This window comes from Cornus florida, unplaced genomic scaffold (assembly GCF_030987335.1).
Source record: "Cornus florida cultivar Cherokee Brave unplaced genomic scaffold, ASM3098733v1 CherokeeBrave_3.0.0_Hap2_Chr08, whole genome shotgun sequence".
Lineage (NCBI taxonomy): Eukaryota > Viridiplantae > Streptophyta > Magnoliopsida > Cornales > Cornaceae > Cornus > Cornus florida.
The window spans coordinates 25,538,075-25,546,341 of record NW_026775578.1 but is presented as its reverse complement, the minus strand read 5'-3'; the positions used below and the strand labels follow the sequence as shown (position 1 = coordinate 25,546,341).

Below are 8,267 nucleotides of genomic sequence, written 5' to 3'. Positions count from 1 at the left end.
TGAATATATATCTGAAGCTCAGAATCACTACAGTGGAATGAAATGTGAGAGAGGAAATGAAAGCTCGATGAATGCTTCTTTTTAAATGATTTTCAAGGATTGTAGAATGCTCTCTTTAATGGTGTATTTACTTCTGCAGACCAACCATCTATATATAGAGAAATATTACGCTCAATATAGCTGTTAGAGGTGGTTGGGAAACAATAAATGAAAAAGTTGCTATTGCAGTTCAAAACCCCAGAAGGAGCCGGCTCTTGTAAACAAGAGGAGGCGGCTCCCTAGCCTTGAGAGCCGGTTCTCCATTGCATGGAGCCGGCTCCTAGCCTCTGAGAGCTTGCTCCCTATTTTGGGAGCCTGTTCTTTGGTTGGAAGAATTAAATTTTCGTTAAAAAAACTTACTGGAATGTTGAGAGCATGCTTTGTCTTTCATGGAGCCTGCTCCATTACTGTATGAGACTTAAAATGAATTTATTTAAGTCCTCTCTACACTTCATATGATGTGTGGCTCATGTGTGAATGTGTTCATAAACTTTATGAGCTAATTTTATGTTCTTTGAAAAATGAAATGAGAATGTCTATGCATGAACTATAATTTTGAGTTTCAAAATATATTCAAATGAACTTTGACATTGAAACTTAAGCTCTCACCATCCTATATACCCTTTTCTTCATTCTTTGACCATAATCATTTTGGTTTGATGAAGACTTACTTTCTTTCTTTGAAATGCTTTGTGTGATCTTTGAAGTCCGAGTTTTTCTTTGATTTCTTGCAACTTTGAGGCTTCCTTGAATCCATTGCTTGCGTGCTTGGAATGCTTGGAATGGATCTTCTAGCTCATCATTGAGGATTGAATATTGATCATCTATACATCACTCAATGAAAATATTAGATCTTAAATATCATTAATGGTTTATAATCATCAAAACATAAGATTGACTTTTAGATAAATTTCTTAGGCCAACAACATATAATTGTTATTTATTTATCAAAATTTACGCATTCGCAATAAATTAATTAAAACAATTACTGAAACACGTGGCTGCAAATTTAACTTAAAAAATATCACAAATTAAACCTCTTTTTCATTAGAACCCTTTTTTTCCCCCTTATATTTGTAATTCGTACTTGTATTGTATGTAATCTTTTTAAAAAATTAGGATCCCCCGGCGTCTTCTTTGAAACCAAAGGAAAATCTGGTTGCCGAGAAATTCATGCCACCATTTGATACAATCATCATCGGTGCTGCATGTGGAGGTATAGAACAAGATCCAGTGACCACGCACGACGGCGATTTGAAGGCTGAGAATTCAACACCGGAAACCATTGATGGAGGAGGAGGTTGATTCAACAACTTGTGATTAAGGAGAAGATTGATTATTTCTCTTATGCTATTTGAAATCCAAAACCACCACTAAAAAAACGACCACAACCTTATCTCTTGTCCCTGCAATTTTTCTTTAAAATTAAATTTTAAATAATTATCTTCATCAATCAAGAAAAATATCAGATCACCATATGCAATTTTCTGTTATAACTTCATATATCATATATATGAATATTATATCTTTTATATAATGGATTAGATTGCCGCTAGTGGTCAGCGAGGGTGGTAAGGTGGGCGTTTATGGTTGAGATGCCTAATGCAAAAGAGATTAATAGTGGTAAAGATGGGAAATGAGAGAGAAAAACTAATTTACTCTTTGCGGGAAGATAAAATAGGAGAGAGAAAAACGGAAGAGAGAATTTAGAGTACTATTTTGACTTTTGTAGATATCCATCTAAGTAGACACATAGATTAGGTCAGATAAATCAGTGTATTACTTCGATGTAAGTATCACTTTCCTTGTAAGGTTGATTTAAATTTTGTAGGGTTTAACTTTAGTTTATATTTGAATCCAATTTCTAGTCATTATTAACTCAAAATGACTTATACACCATCAAATATTAACTATCAGGAGTCATAATGTGAATAAGAATTTGGTATCTGTTTACGACGTGTAATTAAATAAAAAAAGAGATCTTACGACGTGTAATTAAATAAAAAAAGAGATCTTACCCTCTTTTCTATTTGTAATAAACCGGGCATAATGTGAATAAGAATTCTTGTGGTATCTGTTTAAGTAACTTACACATCCCATCTCGGAAGTTATAGTGGGAAATGATATTATTATTCCATTTATTACACTTTGCACTCCGTATGTATATTTTTCAAATAAAATGACATAATTGTCTTTCAAAAGTAATTGCACACTCAAGAATAGTTACAAAGCTAGCCTTTTAAGGGGATAATTTTGTTTTTAAAAAATAGTAAGTGTTTGACAATATCTATCTTTATCTTTTGTATGAAGACTATTTTTCTTGAATAATTTGGTGATGTTCGGTGCTCACTAGTGTGAGGACCTGCAATTCAACACCTGCAAATAACGAATATTGCTTAAATCCAGACTTGAAGTCGAGATCTCAAGGTCAAATCTCCTTATCGAAGTGTTATCAGTAGATAACCTATGAACTTATGAAAATGATTATATGAAAGAATCAGATTTTAGATTTGAAAATAGAATTCTATTTTCCAATGTCTGTAACACATGCTCAAGGATCAAGATCCTCTCTAATGGACTTTAGAGAGGACACCTCACCAACGCAGAAATGCTACAAATGTGTAATCACTGGAATGTCCAGCACCATAGTCGATAACCAATACGAGGCGTCTCAGCAATGTAAAGAAGTTGAACCATAATTGACAAACTTGACAGACCACATTCATCTCTCATAGGGATAACCTTTGCAGAAAAGAAATGAACAGAACTGCCATTTTTCATTACAGGAACAAAACTGGAAAACATTATATATGTTTGATATGATGATACTTCCAGTACATGGTAGAAAGCAATAAAAAACAAATCTACCAAAAAAGATAGAGAAAAGAAAAGAAGGAACTTCAAATTTACAAGCCCTAAATTGTGAGAGTTTTGTCTATGAACTTCTTGATATGAGACACCGCATGTAGGTCCCAGCCTATCTGCTTACCTTACAAGATATAACTTTGACAAAAATTTTGCATTCCACTCCGTCTCTCAACTCAGCAGATCATCTTCATGTTCACAAGCATTATTCTCACTCGTATCTGAACCTCGGCCACAAACTGCATGTCGCAGCATCATAAAATTGTAAATTTTAATTTCCTTCTTGAGTCGTATTAAAATTGTATCTCTTATATCTAATAAAACGAAAATCTTGATAATATGTACATGCTTAGCAATACGATGTTGGAAACCTAGCAACATATTTTTAAACAGGTGAACTATGATGAACATGCAGCTAAATTGAATTTGTCCAACCATTGACAGAAATGCTTGAGGACATGGTGACTTGCACATGGACACATCATTAACTATAAAAATCATGATTTTTTCTTTTTCTTAGAAGAGCTGAATACAAACAGTTCTACTATTTCAAACCAAAAAAAGAAAAAAGAACAAACAACTAAAAAGGAAAAGAAAAATGGAACATGAAAGCATTGAGATTCACAGGTACTGATGTACTGTAGTATAATGCGCCAGCTTTAACCTTCTAAGTTCTAAACTGACCATTTAGTGCTGCTGAATGTTCGTTTGGAACAATAAAAATGTAGAATGTCTGAGCAAGTCATGCCTAGGAAACAGTGATGATGTTAATGAAAAGGATGTTGAAAGCTACGTGTCTTATGGCGGCAAACACATTTCATTGGTAGTACAGCCCTTGACAGATGAGGGAGCTCAAGGGTGATTCAGCAGCCCCCACTTAAGAGTACTCGCATGAGAGATGGGAAAAGGTAAAGGCACTTGAAATGCACATAAAACATCCAATATTATTTCTAGGTAGAAAAATATGGGGTTATCCAAATAATGCAATAGAATTATATAGATCAAATGATGATAATGCATGCACATTGGAATGATTGTAGCCTGAGAAAGCTTTTAAACTGCATATACATCATATACACAAGCTGTTATTTGTATATTGATTTTCTTTTTTTCCTTCTAGTTCATTTTAACCTGAAGGGTTTCTAGCATTATCAAGCTGTGAGTTGCTACGTGTGGGAAAAGATGATGTTAACCAAATAATGCAATAAATCAAATGGTAATTATGCAGGCCCATTTGATGGATTCTTCATTCTTAGCCTGAAAGAGCTTTAGGCTATGGGTATGTATCACATTCACAGGCTATTATTTATTTATTTATTTATTTATTTTTATCTCCTATTTTTTTCCAACACTGTAGTTCAACATTGCCTGAATGACCACACAACGTGGAGGACGCTCCTGTAAACTCACAGATCACATACAGTTCATGCTTCCCACAGCAGCCAAGTGCATAAGAAATCATGTGACCATGTCTCTGACTCCAATCACCATAGCATCCTTATAAATAGATGTTATGTTACAAATTTTTTTTTTTTTTTGATAAGTAAATAGATGTCATGTTACATATAAAGGACATACACAGGTTGAAAGAGGCCTCAACTTCAGAGTTAAAATCATGATTTGATATAAGCTAACATTTGAACTGTTAAGAAAATATAATCCATTTATAGTAACAAAGGTTTCCTATTAAACAAACAAAAGAAATGCACTAAACACTTTGATATATGTACTTGTATAAAGAATATTAATGCTGATTTAACAATACATATTCATAGATAAGCATTTTTACAACTTTCCAAGATCCACAGAAGTAGAAAATACAAGAACAAGAAGCCTTAAAGGTTTCCAATATTTGCCAAGAGGAGCAGAGAAGACCGTTCATCCGACCAGGTTGTTGATCCTCTGAACGTTTGTAGTGTTATGGACAACTAAATTAAGACAAAATGGGTTAAAAGGGCAACGAAATTAATTTTAAAAACCTGAGACTTCTGAAACACCGATTGTTATATTCCAATACTCTTTTCATCTTTGCCAAGTAAAAACTATGAGTTTCAGGACGACTAATATAATAGCCTTTCAAAATACAGGTTCCCATGTCCACATCTTTTCCTTTCAAACAATCCTATGTCCACATTTTAAGATCCAAAATTCCGAAGTTCATAAAAGGAGAAAAAAATCTCAAGTGAATATTGCGATCATCAAACGTCTTAATATTAATTTTTTTCTAGAAGGAAAATATGCAATGAAATATATATATAATAGAAAAATATTGCAGATTATATTGGAAATAAAAAAAAATTGTGATAGAGATGCATTGTATTTTTAGTTTTATTTTTCCCTGGCAGAGTAAAGCATACAATTAATTTGTAATCCCTCAGTATCATGAACTTTGATATTCTAGGTCACAATTATGCACAGAGATGTGTAGGTTATCTGCTCTCACCACTATCAAGAAGAGAGAGAGAGAGAGAGAGAAATATAGTTGCCATCTGCTCCAATTAAATTAGGCTACGCCTCCTAGGCAATCCTATTGGGTTTTTGGGAACCTGCCCAGGAAATTGAACAATGTCCACTCACATGAATCCAGTGCTCTCTTAATATCTTTTTTGGTAAGTAAGAATGAATTGAATTGATGAAAGAAAATTTATACAAGAGCTCAGAAGGGACAACCCAGGACACGGAACAAGCTGAGCAGCAACAAACATATAGCACAAGCAACCACGCAAGATCAATACAAGCAACAAAAACCAACTAACTGGCAACAATGACTGCAGAACTGCAACAGATGTGCCAGTCACAAAGAAAAGCAGAAAACACTGGGCCAAAGCAAGCCCTCTAAGAGAACCATAAGAGAACAAAACAAGGCCAAGGAGGAAGAATAGAGCAGAGCTTAGAAGGTGGAGAGGGAGAAAAAAAAGAAAGGAGCAGATAAAAAGTAAGGATCACAACAGAAGCAGCAACAGCAAGCAAATAAGGAGCTAAGGATGCACATATTTCATAAAATACATGAGTAAACATATTGCCTTAAACAATGTGTGCGTCTCTAACAACTTATAAGACCCTTCACAAGACTACAGTAAGAGAAACATATTCATGAAGAAGTCCAGAAATAAATCATTGCCACCTAAAATTTTGAAAAAATTCACCGCAACAAAGAATAAATACTTTCACTTATTCCCTCACAACCAAAACTTATTGGACCCACCACTGTACAATTCCTAGTATTTTATGACAAGGATTTTATTTGATTATTTCATATCACATGGCAGAAGCTGAACCAACGAGACAAAGATAAAAGTAAAGCAGAAAAAGTAATTATACCAACATAGTCACTCTACGATACTGTTTCATTTTGGGAATATACCATCTCACATCTCTCTATCTAATAACTGCTTCATTGCAATGTTTCTAGATCCCCTTTGTAAAAATTTGGTCCCCATTTAAAGGTTTGAACAAATACTCCATTTTTTCAAATTTCCATCTCTCTCTCTCTCTCTCTCTCACACACACACACACACACACACCCCCACCCACAGCCTCTCTCAGCAATCCAATAATGCTGACAATAGCTGAAGCTGTTATTAGTAGTGAGATGCTGAGGCACATTGCTCTGTTCCACACACAACTTAATACCTGATTAACATTTTTTATTCTTTCCAATTTTGAGAATAAAAAAAAAAAAAAAAAAAGAAGACAGTGAATGAATGAATTTAAAATGGCTACTTTGAATCACTAGCATTGTGCCTTATTGTAAGTTTAAGGAACACGACCTGCATTGTAAACACCCAATGGATAAATCCATATAGTGTGAAATATTGCAAAAAGAATATTAAAAATAAAAAGTTAAATTCTGCAATGAACACTATTTTAATAGCACATGCAATGCACAATGCCACAGGCCTCAAGTTTCTCACTTTCCAGAGTCATGATTTTAATAACATTAGCATGGGGAGATTGCAGTTTCTCAACAGCAAAGAAATTGTATTTTTACAGTTTTTTAATAGCAAATAAATGTATTTTCTTTTTTCTTTTCCCTTTCTGTTGGCGTATTTGGCAATTGCTTTTCCATTTGGAAAAGAAGAAATACTTCATAATTTTAATCAGCATAGTGCATAAACAACACCAAGTCTGAACAACTGCAGAAGAGTTTGCACTACTTGTAGAAATATATACATGCTTATCTATGCAAATCAGGGGATCAAAATTTCCGTAATGAGAATCTTTCTTAGTCCAAGATGTATAGCTAAAACATCAATAAGAACACCTTAACTAGCATCGTTATATTTATATACATATAAAACTTCTCATCAGAACATTACCTCATTTCCGTTCCACAATGCTAATAAATTGAAAAGTAAGTCAACAAAGTTTAGCATGTTTCATGTAAAGAAGACATTACCTCAATACTATGATCTAAGTCAAATATCTTGTATCCACTTCCACTACCAGGAGTCATAGCAATCTTCAAAACAATCAATCAATTAATGTAAATTTCAATTAGATTACCTTAATGACCGAATAAGCAATTTCTTTCTTTCTCATCTATTGAAATCTTATGACAGAAAATCAAAAAGCTCAATTCTGCACTCCAAACCGTTAGACACGAGCACAGGTACCCCAAACCCTAAACCTAAACCTAAACCTAAACCTAAACCTAAACCAAATAAACATAAATATAGGATCAAAATTAAAAAGACCTACTGGATTGACGAATTTTAACATCCAAAAAATATTTATATAGCATGGAAAGATTCAAAATTTTTCGTACCCGAAGCAAAGAAATGTTGCAGAAACCTCCATATTCGCTCATTCGCATATCTATCATCAGCCGTATCTACAAGTAACCCTCTCTCTATAATATGGATCCTAAACCAAATAAACATAAATATAGGATCAAATTAAAAAGACCGACTGGATTGACGAATTTTAACATCCAAAAAATATATATAATAACATGGAAAGATTCGAAATTTTTCGTACCTGAAGCAATAAAATGTTGCAGAAACCTCTATATTCGCTCATTCGCATATCTATCATCAGCCGTATCTACAAGTAACTCTCTCTCTCTATATATAATATGGATGTGATATATATATATATATATATATATAGGTATGATCTCTGTATATATCGCCGGTTCAAGCGAGGAAGAGCCGGTCACCAGAATAGCTCCTCTCTCTCTCTCTCTAGATAGGCAGAAATTTCCTTTTATAGAGGTAACCCCGTGGAGCAAGACGAACTAGAGTGAATCGCCGGTTCAAGAAAGCGAAATCGGCGGTCACCGGCCGGTCTAGTGTCAACTGTCTCCGGCTCTCAAGCGAGGCAACCGAAACTTCCGGTTCACCTCTCCCCAAAACCGGTCC

The 8,267-nt window shown here is 34.2% G+C and overlaps 1 long non-coding RNA gene across 1 annotated transcript; it reads right to left on the bottom strand.

Moving 5' to 3' along the window:
- Window positions 1–2,797: 2,797 nt before the first annotated feature.
- LOC132270908 (uncharacterized) lies at window positions 2,798–8,211 on the bottom strand. The gene is made up of 4 exons (XR_009469599.1): window positions 7,885–8,211; window positions 7,673–7,770; window positions 7,304–7,366; window positions 2,798–3,143 (listed from the first exon to the last, which is right to left on the bottom strand). It is a non-coding gene; the product is annotated as an uncharacterized LOC132270908 (long non-coding RNA).
- Between the last annotated feature and the right edge of the window lie 56 nt (window positions 8,212–8,267).